Source organism: Lissotriton helveticus, chromosome 7, assembly GCF_964261635.1.
Source record: "Lissotriton helveticus chromosome 7, aLisHel1.1, whole genome shotgun sequence".
Taxonomy (NCBI): Eukaryota; Metazoa; Chordata; class Amphibia; order Caudata; family Salamandridae; genus Lissotriton; species Lissotriton helveticus.
The window spans coordinates 1,254,673,105-1,254,699,793 of NC_136068.1; the positions used below are offsets into that span (position 1 = coordinate 1,254,673,105).

At 42.3% G+C, this 26,689-nt stretch overlaps 1 protein-coding gene across 1 annotated transcript in view; it reads right to left on the bottom strand.

Annotated features, from left to right (window-relative positions):
* The window catches only part of CACNA1G (calcium voltage-gated channel subunit alpha1 G), a 1,349,169-nt gene that overhangs the window by 905,877 nt on the left and 416,603 nt on the right, over nt 1–26,689 (bottom strand). The window lies entirely within an intron of this gene.

Here is a 26,689-nt window from a genome sequence, read left to right on the forward strand (position 1 = left end):
CCGAGATCGTGAGCCCCGCGCTCCGCAGTCAGCCGCTCTGGCCGCTGCGCCACACGTCTCCCTGTCTGGCGTGCTCCAGACCGAATCTTTAACAGCGAATCAAACTACCTATGTTTTCTTCACGTTGTAAACAAGAATATCAAGGCCAAGGCCAAAATATCCCCCTTCCAACATATTGACTACTGCAATATAGTAAAGGTGCGGACACACAACTAAGTATCAATTTGATGTCCATATCTACTTGTCTTAAAGATAACTCTATCAAGGTGCATAATAGTAAATCCATACTTAGCTATATATTCTTATCTTGAAAATATTTTGATAGATGATATTTTGGCTACTGTGTTTTATGTATCACCATATTTTATGCAATTCTCTTGTAGAATGTAACAACTGGGAAGTCTGCATCCTCATTGAGAGTCATTTGCACAATATCCTGCTCTACGTGATTAGGCACACTATACATTTCCTGAGCAGAAATGCACACTCCGGCAAACTGTATGTTTACATGAAGTGGGATTTACAGCCAGGAATGTTTCAGTATGTTCAAGCGTAACAATGCCAAAATACAGTAGTGCAAGCTTACATACCATAACTACCTAATCAGGCACACTGTGTATTTCCCAGGTGTCAGACACACAAACACTGATACTGGAAGATGACAAAAGAACACAACTCCACTACAAAGGTAAGATTCACAATCAGTCACTGCATGTTTACAAAGCGGGATGGAAAACCAGGAATTCTCCATATGTACACATGTGATACACATCATGCCAGGTACTACATTCCTTTCATATATATTCTTTGAGGACATCTCTGCCCCTGCAAGCTTTCTACCTAGTAGTAAATGTGAGAGGGACTAGATGAGGTGGTGGGAAAATAGGGAATTTTCGCTACTATATGGGGAAGGATTCGCAGGTGTAAAAGAGGGGCAAGGAGGCAAGGGGGGGTTACGGAGGGTCATGCTAATACAAACACCCACCCACAATAGTAAGACTATTGCTATTTAGAAACGACACTTCTAAAGTTACTAGTGCCCTAAAGGTGACAAAACAGTAATATATGTACTTCAGCCCAGCCTTGGAGTAGGGCTAGCACCACACACGGCCACTCACAGGTATTGCAAAACATGGATCCACCCTCTGATTTAAGAATAAGTGCCAGTGCATGATGCTCTGCTCGGATGGCCGTGGCCGGTATTATTAAATGTCGGGATGCTGAATATCTAAGCTGTATAGTCTGCAACCCAACCCAGACCTCTTTAACCACTGCCAAGAACTCCTTTCACCTTAATCTCACTCTTGCTGATTTCTGCTTTCTTACGTTGTGACGGTTCTTTCCTCTCTTGATCTTGGGAAATGTCTGATGTGGAAAAATAAGTGCTGGTCCCCAAAAATGAGTGGTGGTGGCCTCCATCGGCTAAAATTAAGCACTGGTAGGAGAAATGTAAGTCAACACTGAGGAGTAAATTTACACTTGGAAATGGTGAATTACCAAATGAGTAAATGTACTCCAAAGTGTAAGAGTAACTTTACATCTGTGAATTTACCCATGTTAAATTAACTTACATTTTTGAAAGCGGGAAGTGACCTTTACAACATGGTCGTTACCACACAATACCTTTACCATGCATCCATTACCATGCATATGCCTTTACCACACATGCCTTTTCCATGCACAATTTTACCACACATATGCCTTTACCACAAATGCCTTTACAATGAAATTGTAAGTATTTGGCAGGTAAGTGCATATATATATAGAGAGAGAGTACCTAGTGGCGTTAGAACATATTTTACATAGGAATAGCCTTTCTAATTTTACTAATAACTTTGATGGCATTTGACGAATCTTCATGACATTTAGTAGTGTATAACTAACTTCAGCTGCTGTCTGGAAAGTTTCAGGGTGATTTGACAAACACAGGCCGAGGAAAAGTGGGGTCCCAAAAGGCATTTTCCCCATGCAATTTCCTATAGGGATTTTAGACACAACTGCAGCTCGAACAACTGAACGGATCTACACCAAATTATCAGCAGGAAAGGAGATCTGGGTACAGAAATAGCACGTTATCTAATTTTGTGTAAATCTGTTCAGCAGTTTTGGCTATATTTAAAAAAAAATCTCCTGGTGAGATCTGATTGGCTGCCAACAGCTCAGCCAGGAAGTGTTGACAGCCATCTTGGGACATGGACTCTGCTGAGTCCTAAGAAAAAATGACAAAAAAGTCATCAGGGGGCAGGGTAGGAACACCCAGAACCCATAAGCCTGGTGGCGGGGTCCCACAGGGACCCTGTCAGGTCTCAAAAATGTGTTTTTTTTTACATTTTACCACAAATTCACTGAGGATCTGCGAATCCGTGATAAAATAAAAAAAATAACAGACCTAGGCATAGGCTCCAGTGACAGTTTTATATAACGCCCCCCTGGTGAGCCAGGCCAAGGAGGGGGTTAGTTGGTAATAAAATGTTGGGCGTGGCCCCTCTCCCCAGACCAATTTTTGCTCTGGGGACCCCATCCTCAGGCGCCTGACCTTAATAGAAAGTGGGATGAGGGCACATGGCCCCACTCCCAGGCTGATTTTGGCCCCGGAGACCACCATAACCTGGGGCTCAGCCATCCTAACTGAAGGGGAGGGGAGCAGACAAAGGCCGAGCCACCACACCCCAGGGCACAGCTGTTTTATTAACAATTGGAAGGGGGACTTGTGGCCCACCTTCTGGGACAAGTTTGTCCACGGGGTCCACCACCCCCTGGGGCCCTGCCAAAACAATTAAGGGGCTGGGGTGCCAATGGTTCCCCCTCCCCAAGCTATTTGTGGCCCTGCGGGCCCCAACCCCTGAGGCTCGGCTGTGCTAAAAAATGGGAGGGCCACTAATGACCCTGGTTTAAAAATGGGAGGGGCCGCTAATGGTCCTGGGACCCATCCCCCAGGGCCAGGCTCAGCTATACCCCAGAGAATCCACCCAGGGAGATAGCGGTTTCCCTACCCTTACTAGTGCAGGCAGGGAAACCTCGGTTTGCTCTCGGTTGGCGGGAGCAATTTTAAAGCTCCCACCAAGCAAGAGAAAACAGTAAGTCTGCTCCAAGAGGGCGGGAGCAGGAAAAATTCTCCCGCCGTTGGGAGCTGACTTCTCATCTGTTACAGCAGGCACAGGAACCGATGAAAAAATTGCTCCAGCCCACAGGAACCAGCATGTTTTGCTGCTCCATGTGGGTAGCATCAATGCTGGCTCCCACTGGAAGTGGGGAACTGGCTGGGCCTGCAGGCAGATGCATTGGGGCTCCCCCTGCAGCCCTCAAAAGAGGAAGTTGGTGCTCTGGGTGGGCTCCAGGGCACCCACATTTTACTGGCCAGGTCCCGGGGGGGGAGGGGTCGGGTCCCTGGGGCCAATATTGGCCCCAGCCCTCCCCATTCTTAATGTGGCCAGGACCTGGGAAATGGGATCCCCGTTCCTCCTCCCTAATTAGTAATTGCAATGCCCCTAGGTTATGGGGTCCCGGGGCTACTATTTGCCCAGGGAGGGGGGCTGCGTGCCCCCCTCCCCATCACACTATTGTTGGGCCTCAGAAGATGAGGCCCCCAGGGCTGAAATCAGCCTGGGGAGGCCGTGCGGCCCCCTTCCCAATTTAGAATGAGGCCATGCCTCAGGAGATTAGTTTACTGGGGCCCTAAAACAGCCTGGGGAAGGGGACCACGTGCCCCTTCTCTCTTCTAAATATGACCAGGCCACCAGAGATGTAGTTGCCAGGGCCAGAAATTGGCCCGGGAAGAGGGATGTGTATCTTAATCCCCATTCACAATAAGACGGGCACTGGGAGATGAGGTCCCAGGGGCCGAAATACGTCCCGGGGACAGGGCTATCTACCCCTCCCCTAAAAAATATGGTGGGCCCCAAGGGAAGGGCCCCACAGAAGAGGGATGCGTGTTGCCCTCCCAGGTTGGCTGCCTTTGGGGCGTTGGCCAAACCCTGTGGTCAACCCCTGCATGCAGCCAACTCCACACCGCAGCCAGGCTCCCGCCCATATACGGTGTGGGGTTGGCTAGATGCAGTGGTTGTCTGAAGGGCCTGTGACCTACCTCCTGCTGCATTAAAAAACATAGAAATCCACTGAAAAAACAAAGGTTACAGGGACGTTATAGTTAGGTTCAGCATTTACGCACACACAACCATAGAAATTCAGCAGCTATAGTTAGAGTTGTGTCAAGAAACTATAACTTGTGCCCTAAGGTAACTATAACTCACGCCCTCACCACACTTCTAATTACCCCACATATTACATCACTCATTACATCCTCTATGACATCATTAATAATATCACAGCAACATTTGCAGTGAAATTATTGATGAGAAGACTGTGCATGGTGGGTAAGGGTATTGGGTGGTAGTGGTATTTTAGGTTTATGGGGTGGTTGAGTTTAGGGGTTGGGATTCATAAAGTAATATATATATATTACCTACTGGCAATAGCCAGTAGGTATATATAGTTAGGATTGTTTTCCATAGGGAAATCGCAACATTCTATTGGGAATAACTTTGGCGCCGGTTGAGGAATCTTCCTGAAATTTTCCTTAACTTTGCCTCGCGGCGCTCCGCTCCTTCCCTGAAAGTTTGGGGGGGATTCGTCAAGCGGGGGCCGAGATAAAAGGGGGGTCCCAAAACGTGTTTTCCCCATGTTAATTTCCATAGGGCGGTTGGACTCACTTTTAGCCCGAACGGCTGAATGGTTTCACACCAAACTTGGCAAAATTGTAGGGACTGGTAGCCCGATGTGCCTTTGCCATGTCTCAAGATATGTGCTCCAGTGGTTTTTACGAAAATTAACTTAAAAAAAATATATATTGGGCTACATTGGGCTATATATATGTTAGAGCCCAAATGTAGCCCAATGTAGCCCAATGTAGCCCAATGTAGCCCAAAGATGGCCACCAGAGACAACAAAAAAAACAAATGTAGCCCAAATATCAGCCAGATGTAGCCCAACTATAGCCCAATGACAGAATGTCCCAGAGTATTCTAAAGAACAACTAGAGCGCTAACAGTCTTACTTATGACAAAAGTATGGCACACCTGAAGTCATCTTGATTGGAATAAAGTGTTAACACTTAAAACATTTAATTTGCAAAGGAACAAAATGAGGGGGTTCATTTTGCCATAGAAATTATGATTAGTGCTGAAGAAAGAAAAATTAGGGCACATTTTGAGTGACTTCTCAAATCCTCTTATATTTCATTAAAAAAATTCTGATATGCAGTCTCCCAAGATGGCCACCAGAGACAAAAGAGCCCAAATGTACCCCTAATATCAGCCAGATGTAGCCCAACTATAGCCCAATGACAGAATGTCCCAGAGTGTTCTAAAGAACAACTAGAACGCTAACAGTCTTACTTATGACAACTGTATGGCACACCTGAAGTCATCTTGATTGGAATAAAGTGGTAACACTTAATACATTTAATTTGAAAAGGAACAAAATGAGGGGTTTCATTTTGCCATAGAAATTTTATATATATATATATTCACTGAAAAAACCATAGGTTACACACCAGTTATAGTTAGGAATTAGCATTTAAAAAACCTTTGAAATTCACTGAAAAAACCATAGGTTTCACACCAGTTATAGTTAGCTGGAAATTTTACTCGCATAAAACCATTGAAATTCCCATATTATAGTTAGTTGGACTCACTATAACTTGCACGTCTGCAATGCACTGCTGATGACGTCACATATTACATCGCTCATGCATATATTTAAATATTTAAACATTACTCGCTAATATATGTATTCACTAAGATACACTTAATAAGCCAGTTAACCAATCAATTTTTTTTTCAAAAACACTGAAAAAACCATAGGTTTCAGGCCTTATATAGTTAGGAATTAGCATTTAAAAAAACCTTTGAAATTAACTGAAAAAACCATAGGTTTCAGGCCTTATATAGTTAGGAATCAGCATTTAAAAAACCTTTGAAATTCACTGAAAAAACCATAGGTTTCAGGCCTTATATAGTTAGGAATTAGCATTTAAAAAAACCTTTGAAATTCACTGAAAAAACCATATGTTTCAGGAGTTATATAGTTAGGAATTAGTTTTTAAAAAACCTTTGAAATGCACTCAAAAAACTATAAGTTTTAGTGGTGTTATAGTTAGCTGGACATTTTACTCATACAAAACCAATGAAATTGCTCCTATATAGTTGTACTAACTATATTTCGCGCACCCGCAATCCACTGCTGATGATGTCACATATTAGATCATTCATGACATGGTCAGTGACATCCCTGACAACGTTTGGTCCAAAATCAACATTCAACCCGATATGCCCCTGTGATGCCATCGACATATTCAGCGAACACGTGACAGCCCAAATTAAAAAGCTTAATCAAAAAATTTGCTCGACAAAAGAAAAATATAACAGGACAGATTACCAATATTGTATGTTGATGAATAAATTGCAAACTAACAAAAATATTATTATTGCAATTCAGACAAATGGGGAAACATAGTGATTTGGGCAAAGTCTGAATATCTGAAAGAGCCATATCTCCAATTAAACAATAGAGATTGCTATGTCAAGAGCAATGTGACCAATCTTAAAATCACGTATAATAAGTTCTATGGGATATTGCTGATTTGGAAAGGTCCTGGCCTACTGAATATGCAAGAATATAACTTCTTAAAAAATGAGATGCCAACAATACCTACACTCTATTTCATCCCGAAAGTTCACAAAAATCCCCTAAAACCGCCTGGCAGACCTATTATATCTGCCAGGGATAGTTTGCTTGAACATGCTTCTCAATATGTAGATCATTTCTTACAAGAGCATGTGAAAGCATTGCCATCTTATATCTAGGATATGGGGGATTTTCTATGCAAACTCAAAAACTTTGAATGGGATGATTCATACAATGATGAGCGCAGACTCCTAAGAGCCATGGAAAGATCCTGGAGGAACAACCCCACTGCCTTTAACCGGGACCAACTCAAAACAGCTCGCAAAACCTACCTTAATCATATCAAGAACCAAAAGTCATCCTTCTTCTGCTCTGCTCTAGACAAGGCTAAAAACCGCCCCAATGAACTCTTCAATATCATCAGAAACCAAACCTCCATACCTATGACAGACAGCTTAACTGCGTCCAAATCCCTGTGCGACGAGTTTGCTAACTTCTTCAATGAAAAAATTGCCTCAATTGACCGATCTTGCAGCAATCTTTCCGTCCTCTCAGAGTTGCACCCTACTGCTTCTACCCACTCAAGACCTACAACTGCAGCCACTCGCTGGTCTTCCTTCCAACCCATCCAAACCGAAGCGATAAGCGATCTCATTGCCATCGCTAATCCCTCGTCTCACTCCCTTGATCAGCTGCCCTCGAGACTGACGAAAGACCTGAAACTTACTCTAGCCCCTATCTGGGCCAAGATCATCAACAGCTCTTTGAGCGATGGCTCCATCCCTGACTGCCTTAAACTAGGTCAAGTCACGCCACTCCTAAAAAAACCTGGCCTTGACCCTACAGTTTTGAACAACTTCAGACCAGTGTCGAACCTGCCGCTCTTATCGAAAATTTTGGAAAAATGTGTGCTATCTCAGCTGACCCATCACCTAGAGATCTTGAATCTTCTTGACCCACACCAATCTGGGTTCAGAAAGGGCTGCAGCACAGAAACCGCAATCCTCAATGTGATGGATGACCTACACATGTCTCTCGACTCCAACCAATGCAGCCTCCTCATCCTCTTCGACCTCTCTGCAGCGTTCGACACAGTGGATCACAACCTACTTCTCAATGTCCTACAGAAGAGAGCGGGATTGGAAAAAACTGTTCTCAAATGGTTCGCCTCCTTTCTCAACAATCGCACACAGATTATCAAAATTAAAAGCTCCAAATCGGACCCCCTCCCTATTACTAGAGGAGTCCCACAGGGGTCAGTACTCTCTCCACAACTTTTCAACATCTACATGGAGCCCCTCACTACAATCCTAAGGAACTCCAACATCTCCTTTCACCTCTATGCGGACGACATACAACTCTACCTGGAAACCACCTCGATCGCAGACATCCACAGACTAAATGACACACTCACAGAGGTTCAAACTGGCTCTCCTCCAACCACCTCAAACTTAATGAAGAAAAGACAGAAGTTCTCCTCATCTCAAACAAAAGTGAAAATCCCCAAATACTCGACTGGCTCAAAGCCTTAAACGCCCTCAATGTTCCTCTTGTTCCTACAACCTCCGTCAAATCACTAGGGATCACTCTGGACCCAAAACTGGACATGAAAGAACACATCTCTAAAACTGCCAAAAGTGCTTTCCTTAACCTGAAACTTCTCTACAAACTTAAACCCTTCCTCCCCTTGAAAGACCTGAAACAGGCCACTCAGGCACTGGTACTCTCCAGGATCGACTATGGCATTGCTACTCTGACTGGAACAGCCAAATCTCATCTAGGTCCTTTGACTGCTACCCTTAATGCAGCAGCTAGGATGGTCACGGGAACTAAGAAATATGAGCACATCACCCCGGCTCTCAAGGACCTGAAGTGGCTTCCTATTAACCTACGAGCAAACTTCCGCACAGCCTGCCTCACACACAAAGCCCTGCATACAGGTAAACCGGAAAATCTGGCCAATAAACTCAAGAGAGACGGTCAGTCCAGGACCCCCAGAAGCTCCAACACGCTACTACTCATACCTCTGAAATCACAGAAACGTAAAAGATCTAACAGGTCCTTTGCGGGAAATGCTCCTAAGATATGGAACTCCATCCCCCCCCACATCAGATTGACCGTCTCCTTCCTGAAATTCAAGATACTACTCAAAGCCTTCTTTCTTGAGCGGGCTGGTCCATAACGAGAACCATCGTATGACTTTGATAGTTCACCCTCTGGTCCTAGCGAAAACCTGATGACTCTCACTTGTTCTCCGCCATGTCGCCCTCATGCTGATACTGTATAGACTTTTACGTGCTACCATGTTTTCTCATACTCTTCCTACCCTGCTTCGACCTACCTGTTATGTTGTTGCTCATTTGTATACGTTGAGAAGTGCACTGATACCTTCGGGTCTAGCTAGCGCTATACAAAACTTAAATAAATAAATAAATAAATAAATAAAATAAATAAATAAATACATTCTTACGGCTCTAGGTGTGAGTTCCCTGTATACTAGAATAAATAACAGGGATCGGGTAAATGCACTAGAATTTTATCTTAACAGGAAACCAACACAGTACATACAACACAACAAAATGCTGATCGAAATGGTCAAGATGTGTCTAAACAATAATTTGTTTATGTTCAACAACACCCTCTACCAGCAAAATGGGGAGTAGCCATGTGTGCAAGCTTCTTCCCCAGCTACGCTTGTCTCCATGGGCTAGTGGGAGAAGCTGGTACTTGGCACTGTGCACAGGGAACATGTCAAAACCAATATAAACTCTGGCTTAGATTTATTGACGATTTATTTGTGGTATGGCAAGGCACCAAAGAAATAGCTACAGAATTTGCCAATCTAATAATTGTTAATGAGATCAAATTACACTTTACAGCTAATATCAACCACGAGTCGGCAAATTTCTTGAACACACAAGTTTATGTACTCAATAAAAGATTGGAGACCAGGCTACATCGCAAGGAGACTGCTGGCAACTCTATACTAAGTGCCAGCAGTTCTCATCCCAGACATCTAGTAGACAGCATACCCTACGGCGAAATGCTGAGATTCAGAAGAATTACCAGTAGGGATGAGGACCTTGAGGAAGCACAAGAAGCCAGCAAACCAAGATTCAGGGAGCGTGGGTATACGATGAAAACCATCAATAAAGCCATCACAAAATCAATGATGGTAGACAGAGCTGAGCTACTTAAGGAGAAAAACAAAAGTCTGTAGCAAATCAGAAAAGGGCTAAAGATAATCCAACATTAAGACCAAACAAGGAATTTAGAATTATCATCGGATATAGTAAACAGGAGCAGGGTATAAGGTCCATAATCAGACAGAACTGGCCACTAGTACTCAACGATCCGGTGATAGGACATATGTTACCGAACAAAGTGTCCTTCTCTCATAGCAGGAGACCCTCTATGAGAGATAGTTTAGTAAAGACGAGCCCCGAGATATTGGAAAACACCAATTGGCTAAGCACCCATAAGGGGTTCTTCAAATGTAAAACATGAAAATCGTGTCAGCATGGAATCAACAAGGGTTCTTACCATACTCCCTTTGATGGCAAGGAACACAAAATCAGCAAGGCCATGACATGTAAAACAGATCATGTTATTTATGTTCTCCAATGTCCTTGTAACTTGCAGTATATTTGGAGCACTATTCTGCAAGCACACAAATGGGTGCTTCTGCACCTAAGAGCCATACAGAATGAGGATAATATGTACCCTGTGGCCAGACATTTCAAGGACAAACATGGATCAAAAACAGAGGGGTTTTAATACTTCCTGATGGATACTATACCACCCAGGAGGAAATAGAGTAGCGAAACGTAGGAAGTTAGAAACCCACTATATATTGGAACTAGATTCCAGATGGCCAGCTGGTTTAAATACATTGGAAGACCTGTATACATTCCTATAATAGAGTCAAAATAAGTATACTGTAGTCCAGCAAATATAACAAGAGTTAAGTATATAAAAAAAATCCCCAAATGTTAGAGAAGGATTTATTCAGCTATTTTGAAAGCACTGAACAAAGATGAATGAGTTAGCGTCTTTATTCCGAGAATGTAGTCCCAGCTGTAAACCACAATACTATTGATAATCATGTGTATATTAGTCATGGTGAAGACAGAAAGCATTTTATCAAATTATTATTTAACCATGAATTGGATTTTATAGACGGTTTTAATAATAAAACACAATATCAATTCAGCACTCGAGCACATAGCACTTGGAGGCCTGTGATATAAAACCTATAAGTGGAACCAATTACATCACACATAAGGCAGTGTCCACTGGACACCCAGTTGATCACAGACAATTATTTTAATGTATTATTATTATTATAATTTTAAAATTTACACTCGCACTCAAGGTAAACGCACCTAAGACATAGACTCTTAATGACACAGTCGTGCAAACAAGGATGCAATATCACAAAGGCAAAGAACAGTATTTTACATGGCATTTTATCAAGTTTTTATAGAGATATTTACATTTTATATATTTATGTTGATTTTAACAATGATATGAATATTTATATATATGAATTGTTATTTATTGCTGTGGTTCAATATTTGCTACCTATGGTATTTTATGGCAGCATTATTGAGTGCAAACTGGAACGTCTGCAAATACAGGGCATGTCAAGAGTTAATGAAAGCACGATTGTCCGAGCTGTTTCAGACAAAAGAAAGAAAGACTACAAATGAGTATATGTCATCTATGTCTATGTTTACGCAATTTGCACATTTTCACTATGCACCATTCACTTTAAATGTAACATTTTTCACCGTAGCAGACGTCATGTGAACAAGGATCGCAGGAGCCGAAAAGTGTTATGGCTGTTGGCAAATAAAGAAAATCTTTGCACTACACCGTGGTCTGTACCCGTTGTTGTCAGTGAAGGATACTGTTGTCAAGAGCGGAATCCATGTCATATATATATATATATATATATATATATATATATATATATATATATATATATATATATATATATATATATATATATATATATATATATATATATATATATATATATATATATCTCCACACAAAAGAGTTGCCTCAAAGATGGAGCCCACACGGGTGAAATCTTCTACATCTTTAATGGAGACTGCAGCAAAGTAAAAAGCACCGCGAGCAGCACAGGGTTTTATCAAAGTCAAAAGCCGATGCGTTTTGGGCTCCTGCCCTTCGTCTAAGGCTGACTTGAACAAATGAGCACACGCCATCAGTATGCATCTAATTAATATAGTACCGGCTTGGTTGAGTGTGGCCACTCCTGCAGCCTTATGGTACTCGTAGTGCGAAGTATTCCTCAAGTGAGTTTGGCATGCACTCAGTACATTAAATGATTAATACTCCTAAGTGGGTGGCAAACTGCACGATGTGAGTCACAATGTTGGCTTAACCAGTCACCAAAGCAGCACCTCGTCCCAACAGCGATCCCCTCTTAGGAATCGCCAGGGTCCACAACAGCGGCGGGGCACCATCGCGGCCAGGCTTGCTGCAAAAAAATCCACACAAAAGAGTTGCCTCAAAGATGGAGCCCACACGGGTGAAATGTTCTGCATCTTTAATGGAGACTGCAGCAAAGTGAAAAGCACCGCCAGCAGCACAGGGTTTTATCAAAGTCAAACGCCCATGCTTTTCGGGCTTCTATATATAAGGCTTTTCACTTAACTGCGAAATAATCACACTTTCCTAGTAAAGCATGCGCGATAAAGGCATATTCGTGTTAATGACGTGTTAAAGACATGTGTGGTGAAGGCATTGTCGTGGTAATGGTCGCATGGTAAAGGCAAGCGTGCTAATGGCATGCATGGTTCCGTCATACATCCTTTTAAAGACAGTAACAAAGCAGACATGAAGATTGTGTATTTTCTGGGTTTCAAATGCATAATCTCGTTTACAGGATGTTTCCAGGGCTCAAGATATACAATTTTGCATATAGTATGTTTCTAGAGAGTGTTGCAGAATCATGCATACCGTATGTTTTCAGAGAGTGGTGTGCACTTCCAGGCGCACTGTATGTTTCTACAGGGAAGAAACACAATCAGGTGGGTTGTGGGTTTCAAGTGAGTGGTGAACACAATCAGGCATTCGGCGTGTTTCCATGGCGTAAGGTGAACAACCAGGCATAGAGGACGTTTCCACGGACTAAGATGCACAAACAGTTATAACATATGTTTCCAGAGACATAGAAACAAAGTCAGACTTTCTATACATTTTCAGAGGACAAGATGCATTTTTGGCCATACTGTACGCTTGCAAGGAGCAAGACCCACAATGTGACACTGTATGTATGCAGAGAGCTGGATGCACAACCATGGATCCTCCCGGTTTGCAGAAAGAAATGTGCAAAACACTGGGAACCATATGTTTGCAGATCGAAACATGCACAATAACATTTGGTATGTGTTTCCAGATCAACAGAGAGACACACAGAGGTGCTGGATCTAGAGATGCTGGTGCTGCTGCAGTGCCCAAGACAGGGAGGCAGTTCAGAAAGAGAATGCAAAGCAATGAGTGCTGTCAAAACGTTATCTTTTCACATCAGCATTAGCTGTTTATTCAAATGTAGTGAACGGTCAATGGATTTAAGGAGAGCCAGAAAACAGATGTCAATACCCCACTTACAGTTACTTGTCATTTATGTCTATGTTTACCTTATGTGGCTTCAAAAAGATAGCATGGGCTAACAAACCTTTGCTATTCTTGTGATCAGTTCTATGAAGGATAAAAGAATGATGCATGTGAAACACATCAATGTAAGAAACAGCCCTTTTTAATTGTTTACAAATATTTATTTTACCCACGTGTACCCACATGGCTAAAACCACTTTGACTTAGTTCTCTTTTAAATAATTGTTTTTGAATAAAAAAGACAAATTGTTTCCAGATATTTAAGAACATTGCGTCATACTCATCAGACTAACATATTAGCTATCTCGTTTTCGCCCATAAATGTACTCTTCCCTCTTAGAGCCTTTGTTCATTTGCTGCACTTGTTTTTTCAGTAACACCAGGAGTTTTTTAGAAACCCTATAACTTTAGTGAGCTCATTCGGAACTGTCCCCGAGGGCTGTCTCTAGCCACTGCGGATAGAATCACCAGGCGTAAATGCTCTCTCCATCTCAAACCTCTATCAGTATGAGACAGCTGCAGCATCTCATATTGCCATAGGCCAGCCTATCCAACACTACAGCAGTCCAGGCGGGAGCTGAGGACAGCCTGCATGGGCTTGCTTTTGGGTGATGAACAGGATTCTGAAGTCACCAATCTCCTTGCACTATTACCCAACACAGGAGTTACTTTTGTGGGGTGAAGGGGTCTCCTTATGGTACCCTGACCCCAGCTCCCCTGTCGCCCCATCCATATGCTGGGAAGTGAGTGCGGATGGGTGGAGAGTGGGTCATAGAGAGGTGCCGAGGTATCAGAAGAGAATGGGACACGTTCAAAAACAGCATCTGCAAGAGACATTAAAGCCTGCTGATCTAGTGTGTGTTCAGACCAGTGCTTAGTTTGTAAAACAATTAGTGCCAATGTCCGATGCATGCTCAGAAGCACACGGCCACCGCTATTAAATGTGCAAGCATCAAATACCAAGGCTGCGTATTCTTCAATCCACCACCTCATGCCTTATGTCGAGCAATCTCCAGTGGCTTAGCTAGGGAGGTAGTTGGAGGGGGCGTTCCGCACCGAGCGGTACTGTTTTGGGGCAGACGTCATCTCTATCCCTAGTAGCAGCCTCATAAAGTTCCATAATTACCTATGAAAATTGAGCGCAAGCGTATAACCTTCTATCTACCGGTCTTTTGCTCTGTTTTTGGGGCAGCGGATGTGAGCAAGTCGTGTCTTTCGACTACCACCATCCCCTCGCCCCCGAGATCAAGTCATCCTGGAACTAGTTGTCCGTCCGACGCCACCCCTGCTCTTAACTGCACATAGCGGCAAACTTAGGGTCTGTTCTGGACAGCAGTAGGTCGAGCTACACCACTAGCACTCCCTTCTCCTTTATCTCACTCTTGCAGGTTCCTGCTTTCTCCCTTGATGTCAGTTTTTTCCATCTTTCTCCCCCTCCCTTGTATGTTTTCCTATCTCCTACTGTGGGTAAATGTTTGCTGAAGAAAACTAAGTGCCGGTTCACAAAAATGAGTATCGGTGACCCCCACCAGCCACCACCGGCTCAAAGTAAGCACTGGGTCATACCCTGCAGCCAGCGCACCTCATTTGAGCCTCTTGTCTTGTCGATCGTAGATCATGTTATTTAGTGGAAATTTCTGCAAGGTGTGCTCTTGGGCCCCGGGCATTGACAACAGGGCATTGCCGCCTAATTTCAGGGAGGAACATGGTAACTGTTTCTACTTTCCCTACTTTTGTACACACATACACATTTAGTTTTCCTAACCAAAAATTATAGTTATACGTTTAGATGGGGGTGGCCTGATTCACTTCTTTTATGTGAAAAATGGTACAGACCTCCTGCAACAATATAGCCAGATGAGGGCATTAAAGAGGTTAGAGTAGCGTACAATGCCTCATACAATGATCCTATGTGGCCCTATGAAATGATTTGCTTTTATTTCATGTTTTTTATAAAGGGTGTGATTACCCAAGGTTGCCCTGCCACTATAGTAGGGACCTAAATTGGTCTTAGCTCAGAAAACCTGACCAGGAATGTTATAGTCTAAAGAGTCAGGGCCCCAGCTTCTACTTGAAGTCTAACTAATTGTTGCAGCACACATCTAACTGAAAGGAAAAAGCCTAAAGTTTGGAACCACCAATTGAGATGGGGAGACATTCCTAGTTACCCCTACGACAGTGCCATAAAAACATTAGACTCGCTTGGACCTCAGCATGCTTGATCTCAAAGCAAATTACATAAACCCTCTGCTTCACCAGAAGCTAGCACAAGGAATGCAGGTGATATGGTGTTGGGGTTCATCGAGGAAGCCTACGTAAGAAATGTGTGGGTGCATTTTTCACAAGTTACAGTTGGTGGATAGTGCAGAACGGTAGGCCAAGAGAGAGAGCATTTGAATGATCTATCCGGGACCCAACAACTTCTTGCAAGATTGTGTAACGTGGATTAGGTGGAACAAATGTTAAAAATGTCCTCAGTAGTTTGAGATGGAAGAAGTAGGAGGCTGATCCATTTGCTAACTGCACTCTCAATGAGAGGTCTTCAAACATGGCCAGGTTTGACACAAGATGCACTTTTCAAGTGCATGTTCAATTTAAGAAACTAGAAGGCAACAAAGTAACATAAACAATCATGGGAGATGCATTCTGCAACAAAGTAACATACTCATTTGGAGGCAATGCACTCTTGTCACAGAAAAGTATTAGCAAATGTTACACTTTTAAATATAGAGCTTCATACTGCAGCTCGTGTGTCATTTCTAAGTATTATATATAACAGGTGAATTTTCTCCCACATATAATGGTTCTCAATGTGTTTCCCTTGAAGGCTGAGTCGTCCTTTTTTGGGATTCGGAGTCATGAGCAGCAGGGAGTCTCTCACCCCCTGTAACCAATGCAGCAAAACAACCTCTATCCCCCACAAACAGACACGCACAACCAGCGAAGGACATCAGGGCCGACACAATAACAGGCACATGTCCAGCCACCATTGTAAATGAAAAATGTAAGAATTCATTGGTATCTAATCCTTGCTACCTTGGGTTTTAAGCTTGGTAATAGGCAAGAGGCGCGCAGGAAAAGGAGGACCTTTTCTTCTTTTGTTGACTCTACTTTCCTATCCTAATTTGTGCTTCCAGTCTTATCAGCATCGACTCCCCCTTCCAAAGGCAAACGAATCCTCTGATATGCAGAGTCGCTCTGCTGAAAGCGCCCTGTGATTGAGCAGCATGGGGGGTTATGGTAATCCGCAGCTGAGCATCTGAACGCATTTCATCCAAATCAGACTCTGGGCCTTTCTTCTGATAATGGGATTTTCTCAGAGTCACAAAACGCTAATGGCAACTCCTTTGTACGAACGGTTGTTTGAACCACCAGCTGGCGCGGGAGACATTTTAGCAACGTGTGAATGAGCGAGGTGCAGCTCCTTTGAAAGTACTTTGCTGTGGTGACTGTGCTCGCGACAACATGGAGGATGGGACCAGAACATGTCCACAAAGGGCACCATCTGCTGGTTGATAGTTGATGCCATTAGCACATTTGGCTCTTTTAGTCCTGGCCTGAAGCACCCCTGAAGCCCTCCACATACAGCACCCAATGCCACCCAGCTGGGCTACACACTGAATACACTCTCTCCCAACCATGAAAAGGCTAGCAAGAAAAAAGGCAAGGTCTTCAAAGTGCATTGGGACCATACTTGTGGTAGAAAGGTGCTTTGCAAATGCAGAATGCAACATAATATATCATGGGACGCAGTAATTGATGGATCGTATACCCAGCACACATGGGAATCCGAACGATCAACACTGGTAGAAAGGGATCCACCTAAAAACTCTTTTACTCACAGTTCTTTCTGATTTTTAGATCTACATTTTGAGCCCAGTGAATGTGTCTGGGTTCCTAATGTATTTTACTTAGTAGGTATGAATGGAAAACAAAAAAGCAATCTGAGGTCTTGGCAGTGACTTCTAAAATGTATATAGTTTAAAGATGGAAGATGTGTCTTTGGAAGGTTTCCGTAAATCAACGGAGTTAAGAGGAATGTTATGAATAGTGATCGCTATAAAGTTACGGGATAGGAAATGTGTGTGGGTGGGATACTTTGAACTAGTGAAAATGCATTTATATTCCTGATGGGCCACCAAGACAAAATAGTCTTCACCACCCACCTATAAGCTCCTCCTTCCCTGGAGATAGATAACATTCTAGTGTTCCTTTCAGAGACTTCTCTAGGAAGCCAATTTGCCCGTTATTTTCCCCAATAAATGAGATCAGGCTTCTTGAAGGTTTGTTCATCTTTTCCATCTGCAGCAAGAGCTCAAGTGTGCTATTCATATCTATAACATAATCAGCCTTCAACAGCTACATCTGTGGTCGCACATCTGAATTGTAAAGAGGCAAAAACAATATAATAGTGACAGCTTTGGGCAGCCACTGTTTGATCCTGCCAGGATGCTGGAGAGGGCAAAGGATATGGCACCACTCCTTACCACCCATGCTAGCCACCATGTACCTAGAAAGGCCAACATATACAGATCCACACTTCCCAGGTGGATTTCCAACTCACTAACTATTCTCCACATCATTACCTTCCCCTCAACAACATGGCACCCGGCCATTCTTCATCAGTACCAACCCAACCTTTTGACATGTCACAGCTATAGGGGACGTCTTTCCCAACCATACACAAACACTATTCACAAGAGAAACGGGGTTCACCTATACCCCCATGTGAAATTCTTGAAATAGCCAGAAAGCTACAGGAACATGAACATTAATCACCTACCCATGGATGACATAATTACAATCCATCTCAATCAACCCCACACTTTACCCCACAGCTACCCCTCCAACTACAGCCACAACACTTGGCTGCAACAATTTAGGACAGAGGTTACTAAATCCGTCTCATCCTGGTCCTTGTACAGTAAGCATACAACTTACTTTTATGACTGCAGCCCTTAAGGTGCAACTGCTACCAAGACCAAGAAGAAAGCATTCATACAATCCATCACATTCCTGGATCTCGCATCTCATGTAATTGTAAAACACAGTTTAAAGGCAACTCACTAGATATTGTCATCTCAGGCATCTGCACTCATAGGCACCTACCTTCACTAATTTCCCTAGATTGGACCAACCATCATGCTTTACTTTTCAACATCAATCATCAACAACAAAACGGATTCAGGGAGGGTCCAAGGGATATAAGGTTTAAAGACCCGTACCTGGTTATTATCCCCAGCAACTTCTATATGTATAACACAGAAAACACAGAGGGTCTATCAGCTTAATTATATAGCTGGACTGTCAGTCTGAGTCACCAGGACCTCGGGGTGTATAAATCACATGAAGACAGCATAATTCAATATACGGTGAACACCATGTGTATAGGAAAAGCCAACACAGCGCAGATCATTCATACATGGCTGACAAATCCAGAACAATTAGTGAAGGAATTCCATCAAATAGACTCAGTGATCAGTCCTATCATTTGGCCAAACCCAAGTGCATGTCAGTCTGGTCCCCTTATCATTGGGACAGCAAACACCGCACCATCTATTGTTGGTTAAGGATTTGGTCCACCAACATACGCGAACCGTCAGTGATGGCTGATCCTTGATGGTCAAGTGAATAGCAGTGCAACAAAGAAATAGTGACTTTAAAATAGGATGGAGTGTCCTCCTACTAATAACTTTATTCTGCGGACGAACCACACCTCCTAGTTAAAAACCAAGAACAGTGCAAGAGAGACAGTCAAACAAATATCTGTCTGATAACGGGCCAACATGTTTCTGCCTATTGGGTATAAAATCCCATGGCATTCGTCAGGGCCTCTGTTCTTTCAATAGTTGCACAAGTAGTAGTGAAACAAAAGAAACACCACCACCACCAAAGTGAGAGAAATACAAAATTAGACAGGTTGAATACGGTACAACCTGTAACAACCGCAGACATTAGCCCTCCATGTCAATAAGGAAATACAAATTCCTCCATGGTAGGGAGAAGGACCTCACCTCACCTGGACCTTGCTCAGGTTGTGTGAGGCCCCGCGCTATCCGTCGGTACCTCAAGCTTCCATCTGAGACTCATGACACTCCAGGTCGCTTTTTACAGAGGACAAAGCTAACCAAAGCTAACACAAACACTAAAAGACCATTCAAGGTTCTTCCATTGACTCCTTTCAATAGGCACTCTCCACATTCTCAAAGCAAACACCCCACAGACAATAAACACTGCTATACACACTCTGCGTGATATGGTGCATCACTGGCAATGCTCTTCTCTTTGCTCACCCAAAAAATATCAAATCCATTTTGCAAGTTTCATCGATTTCCAGCCTGAAGTTTGACTTTGTACCTAATCTGGTTAATTCAGAGTTTTTACCGGTGCTGTTATTGCCTTGAGATGCTCACTTATTTTACTTTTTAATGTGGTTTATTGAGTGCTGTTCCACATTGATCCTCAGTTGTTTTAGGTGTATTATTCACATTTGTCACTTTGGGTTCAACCTGAAGTTTGGCATCAAAGACAGAGCTCTGGCCCTTCTAAAATCCTTTCATATTGACTGAGTTCAATCAGTGGGCCTGAGAGATTAGATTTTCTCTCTCCATCTTTCTCTTTGCCATGTGGGGGTATCACAGGGGTCCTCATTGAGCCCCACCCTCTTCAATTTGTATGTTACCCCACAGGCCGGCCTGATGGGATCTTACGGATTTTCTCTGGTCTCAGATTGTCGTGTCGGTAGCGAACAATCCAAAAACAACTGCAGCCATGCTCCATGACTGTATGCTCCATCTAGGTAATTGGATGATGGACAATTGCCTTAAGTTAAACTCTTCAAAAACAGATGTTCTACTGTTTGGTAATAACCCATCCTTTTGGTCCCCTAACTGGTGGCCTAATGAACTACGAACCCTTTTAACCCCAAGTGTTAAAGTCAATAATTTGGGGGTCATTTTTTATACTAAACTATCCTTTGAGGGCAAGATCACCTACATTTCGTCCTCATGTTTTTTTCATCTTAAAAATCCTCAGGAAGGTCCTCTTTATATTCCCTTGGCCTTGCAGAAAATGGTAGTGCTCAAAAATGTTGTTTGCATAAACTACAGACCCTTCAAAATGCGGTGGCCTCTCCACTCCTTGGTATTCCTAGACATGAGTCTGTGTCTCAAGCCTTAGCTCAGCTACTCTGGCGACCTGTTGAAAAGCAACTTTAGTTCAAGGCGTTGTGCATAGCTTTTAAGTCTTTACACAGGGCCCTGCACAATTAATGCAATATTTCCAAACGTATATCCCTTCAAGATGTCTTCCCTCCTCCTCTAGCAGTAATCTTGTCATACCCAAATCTAAAAGAGTTAGATGGGGGGAGCCTTTTCACAAGCACAGTAAGGCTGTGGAATTCCTTCCCCCCAACGACTAAGAATAAATCAAATTTGCTTGACTTTAAGAAAAGTCTAAAAACCTGAATATTCAACCAGTAACTTCTGTTGATAATTCCTTAGACATCTCATGTTGCGCCTCAGAAGGAAGTGCCTAGACACCTCAGGGTATTGGCTGCACTTTAAAAATGTTCTTTTCATTTCAAGTGATATACACTACGCTCTGATTTTAGTATTAACCATCCTAGCTGCTGTCTTTAGGAAGCACTGTACTCCTATGACCGGTCAGATGAACCTTTCCCGAAGTAGTAGGAGCAGCATAGTATTTCCTGCCCTCCATTGCCTGAACCATCTTGGGTGGGAAAGATAGTTAGTTTATTTTGTGTGTTGGTGCTCTAGCTTACCCACAATTCAACCCATGACAGTGATAAGTGTGGGCGCCATGTGTCAATGCTGGCAGTGTGCCAAGGCAAGCTCATCTGCTCACAGACACCACCAGTCATGCTGCCCACGTCTCAGCTTGTGAGATTTCTTTTGATCATAAGAATCATGATTCAGTAGTGAACTATACTACAGCAGAGTGGTATAATTGTTATTGCACTACTCACATCCTCCTTCCTGACAAGTGTACTTCTTAAAGGTGGAACATCTTGTTCTTTCTGAGCCATTTATGTCATACCTAAAGCTCTCAAAACATCCTCGAATACATATCGCCCCTGTAATAATTACTGCATAAATTTCATGCTTTCTAATGGGAGTTCGACAGCTAAACAAAAGACTGAAATAGCAGAACTCTGTGATTCCCATTAAAATCAATATGTGTTGTATAACTGAGACATGGTTAGATGGGACACAGAACTGGGAACTTGGGACCAGATGTAGGAGCCTAAATACCGGTCGGTAACGGCCGATTTCGGCCGTTACCGACCGGTATTTAAGAATTGGCATGTAGGGGCCTTCATTTTACAGAATCGGTAAATTTACCGATTCGGTAAATTTACAGATTCTGTAAAATACCGAATCGGTATTTTTACCGATTCGGTAATTCCAAATGTAGGTGGGACTCTTCTGAGTCCCAAAGGCCTTTCAAATTCGGTATTTTACCACCCAATTCAATTGGGTGGTAAAATACCGAATCCATGTGTGCATGCACATGTGTGCATGCACACCTATGCCATGTGACAGACAGACATGCCCTTAGGGCATGTCTGTGTGCCACATGGCACACATGCCTGTATTTGGGGTGCAAGAGGGTGTCAAAGTGACACCCCCTGCATCCTTGCAGAATTCGGTATTTACTGATTTGGTAATTACCGAATCGGTATTTCCCATTGATTCCTATGGGCTTCACAGCCCATAGGAATCAATAGGAAATACCGATTCGGTATTTACCGAATCGGTAAATACCGAATATTAACGATTCGGTATTTCAACATCTGGAAATACCTACATCTCCCCCCTTCATATTTACCGATTCATAAATACCGAATCGGTAAAATTCGGTATTTATGAATCAGTAAATAACATTTACCTACATCTAGCCCTTGATGAGCTTCTCCCAACAAACTTTGCAATATTACTAGGTGATTATGTTGATTAAAAAAGGAGGCAGACACTTTCACGAATCCTATTTGAAAATAGACCCATGCAGTGTTTGAGTTCATTTGTTCTTGAACTTTTGACTTGGTTAGCGAGATCTCATCTCTCATCCATCAGATACAATCGCAGATAAACCCTTGTCAACAATATTGTTAGTTTCGCTTTAGTAATGATTGCAAAATTACTAAACCCACTCATTGGTCAGGTAACCAGTTGGATTCAGTCTTTCTATAGCCTATTTGCCATCCATCCATCAAAAACAGATCATTTTACCTTGGTCTAAATATTAAGGTATTCACTTTTCTATCCATATTCAAATGTTGGTATCCTGTAAAGCAGCCGAACAAACAGTGACTATCCATGATTAGAAAAATGTTTTAATTACATATGCCAAAATAACGTATTAGGTCCTTTCTTTGACCATAAGTTAGATCGAGATAAGGATATCGACCTTCTTTTAGCCACATTGGAAAACAACCTTACTACTTGCCTTTGTTCTATAATTCCTTCTAAAACAGTTAAGTGCGCACCGAACTATACATGGAAACATGGTCATTGAAAAACATAAGGTGCAAAGAGCTTAAAGGAAATGGAGGGCCACCTACACCATAGAGGCGTATCAGGTCTGTCACTCGATATTATCTGAACATAAGATTGTAATTTGTTTGACAAAAAGTAGTTACTTTACTGATAATATTTTCAATTATTCTAACCTGCCTTGAGAACCTTTCAGTGTCATCAACAGGCTGTCTGCTCCCTTCAAACAATACTTCGGAAGTTCCTTCCCATGAAATACCTGATAAGTAGGCAGCTCCTTTCATGACTTAAATCAAAAATATCCAAATTGACATGAAAGAAGATAGTATTTTTTCCACTCCTTCGCTACAATGAACTAAGCTAGACTGTCCTACTAAATTGTTTACTTTTCGATAGTTCCTTTCTCTGGAGGTTAGTTCAACTATTTTATCATCCAAAGCATCTGGTTCGCTCGAAGACTTTTGTCGAGCTAAGGTCATGAAACAGCTACCGCAGTACTTACTCCCTGATTTGACTTTTTTTTATCAATCTTTCAGTTAGAGAGAGGTGCCTAACCCTTGGAAAACTGTGGGGGCAAGACACTATTGAAAACACCCAATCCAGATTCAATTATTGCCCACCTCAGCTTACTATTTTTGACCAACCTTTCTTAAACCTGGCCTTTTCAAAACCTTAGGCATTTCAATTGCCATTGAAATTGGCAATGGGACTGGGGGTTACATTGCCAGTTGAGAATTGGTCACAAAACAATCATAATTTGTGACTCTACATTTTGCAACCAGAAACCTATTTTTACAAACTGACCTAACTAATTATTAATAGATCGATCTGCAAAATGGGAATGGGTTGCAGACTGTCTCTGTAGATGCAATTGAAGATAGAGCAATACTTCAGGGGCAAATATATGAGAAAATGACGGGAGGCTGTTCTCGCAATACACAAGTGGTGAGTTACAAAATTGGAAGGATGTGCAAAAATCTTCACGTTAAAAAAAAACCCTTATGAATAGGGATCGACACAATTCACAAAGATGTAAATCTGCACCTTCAAGTGTGCTACCTCACAGGGGTGCAGATTTACAACTAAGCCTGGAAACTTACATCAGTCACAGCTTTCCAAGCATAATCATGAGAACTTTTAGTAAATTACATTTTCTGAAGGAAAATTATACGGTCGCATATATCTGATGTGAAAAAAAGAATAAAAACAATTGCATTTGTTTACTTTTTTTTCGCATGGAAAATATATTTTTCCATGGAGAAACAGCTTCCCATACACCTCCACCAATTTTGTGGGGTTATTCACATATTCAGCATATTTGCCCTTAACCATATTCAAATGATATGAATGGCATTATTAACTATTAGATTATATTCATAAAGAAAACCTGCTTGGATGGTCAGAATCTGATGATCAAAGGATGTCTCCATCAATAGTGACACATGCTTCCTGAGGTATCAGTCTGAGCAGCGCTGTGATAAGCCGCCGCATTTAATGAGGCTGCAGTGGAGCTTTATTCATGACATCCAGACCAGAAATAGCACAGATGCTCCTAGCGAGGGGTTTCAAGGAAAGAGAGAGATGGCCTCCAAATGGGGAAAGGAGGTGCTGGAATTCTGTCACCTTCACATGGATCTCGATGGTGCAATTTGAGGAGTATAGCCAAAAACAGTTTGTTCACAAATGCAATTAATGCCATTCTGTAGAGTCTGCGATGTCCTCCGCGGTGTCAAGTACCAATAGTCTCAATAATGCTGGACTTTTATATTGACTCCCTGGAATAATGTGTGCCACTGATTTCTGCTATCAACACAATGCATGTTAGGAGTGAACAACATTCTATGTAACAGCTGCAGCGTGTTGTAATCTGTGAAATACCTTTGTGGTGTTAAATCTGATTCCCTCTCTCTGAAAGTCTGTCTTCTATTTCTTATCATCGTTAGGGAGTGGTTTGTGTGTACATATAGTTTCTAAACTGTTCAATTCGCAGACAAACTACCATTAGATAACCAAAGCAGCCACACTGGACTCCTATTCAAATCAAAGGAAAACCACCAGCACCAACCCCTTTAACAAAAAACCCTCCAAGAGTAGGCTCTGCATTCCTTCCAATAAATATCACAAAGTGAATTCATGGATCTGGTCAAAGCAAGCTGGCCTGCCGGCTGCCCTTATAACCTGTGTCCACCACAAACCTTCATGAAAATTCTTCTAACGTATTCTTTTGCAACACCAGTAAGAAGAATTATCAATAATTCCTTTACTACAGGAATATTTACAGAAGCCCTAAAAAGGTCACACGTATGCCCATTATTAAAGAAAGCAAACCTGGACCCGCTTAACCCTGACAACTAGAGACCAGTTGCAAATGGACCTTTACTGGGCAAACTGACACCAGCATTCACCCTGATGTCAAAGTTCATTGAAGATAACTCCATACTTTCAGACTTCCAAACAGTATTCCGTCCAGGAAGAGGCGCAGAATCTGCCCTCATTGCCATCTTGGATGACCTTGAGAACACAGTAGACCGGAATGGGGTTGCTGCATTACCTTTTATGGACCTCTCAGCTGCCTTAAATACAGCTGACCATGACACTCTAATACAAAGACTATAAAGCCTACATAAAGGGGACAGCTCTTGAGTAGATCACATCCTTACTTCAAAGCAGAACAAATGTCATCCATAACCCACTTTCTCATCTAAACCATACTTCACAATAGCAGGGGTCCCTCAAGGCTCTATCATCTAACCCATGCTTTGCAACTTCTACATGGTCATTACTGGCACTGATAAATGAGTTTCACTTCACATGCTGTAACTATGCAGATGACACACAAATACTCCTTAAATTTGAAATCATCGAACTCAAACATTTTCAGTTGCCTCACAGCCGTTGATCAGTGGATGTCTTGGAGCCATCTCAAATTGAATGCTTCCACAACAGAAAAACTCACATGTGGCAATTGGAAAAAAATATGACCCTGGCCTGGCCTGAATATCTGAAACACTGCCTAAAGTATCTAAGGAAGTAAGAAACCTTGGAATTACCATGGACACCAAGCTATCAATGAATGCTCAAGTGGACAAATTAGCAAGATCATGCTTCATTACTTTAACAACTCTGCAACACACCTTCACTCATTTGGGTTTCCCACACAAGGTCCAGGCTCCTACCTCTCATGTACTGTCTAAACTTGATTATGTCAATGGCCTTTACCATAGATCATCTTTATCAACTATGAAAAGACTACAACAGATTCAGAACTCTGCTGCCAGACTACTCCTACATGTAATGCTGCATGCCTATATCTCCACCTGCCTTAAGGGCCCTATATTGGTTACCGGTTGGCAGAAGATCCGCATTCAAGCTGCTTTCTATCACCCACAGAGTGATACATGGAATAGGGACACTTTTCATCAGAAATAAAATCACCAAATACACTCAACAAAGGAACATACGCTCCAGATTAGCACCTCACTTCAAAATCGCACTATTCAAGAAAAAAATATTGATGACACATCCTTCTCTGTTCAAGCAGTCGAACTATGGAACTCATTACCCCCAAACAAAAGATCCATGGACAACTATCTAATCTTCAGATGTCTACTCAAGACTTGGCTCTTCTCTACATAGCCACCATGCTCAAACATAAATGTACAGCATATCCCTATGTATAGAAGCATTTAATTTGATTATATGTATGTATCTAGATATGTGCATTCCTTTGTATAAATGTGTATAATAATTATGTTTATAAAGCTATATGTATTCGTTAGATGTACTTAACAAATGTACGTATAACTTATGGTTATATGTTTGTCTATGCTTAACATGCA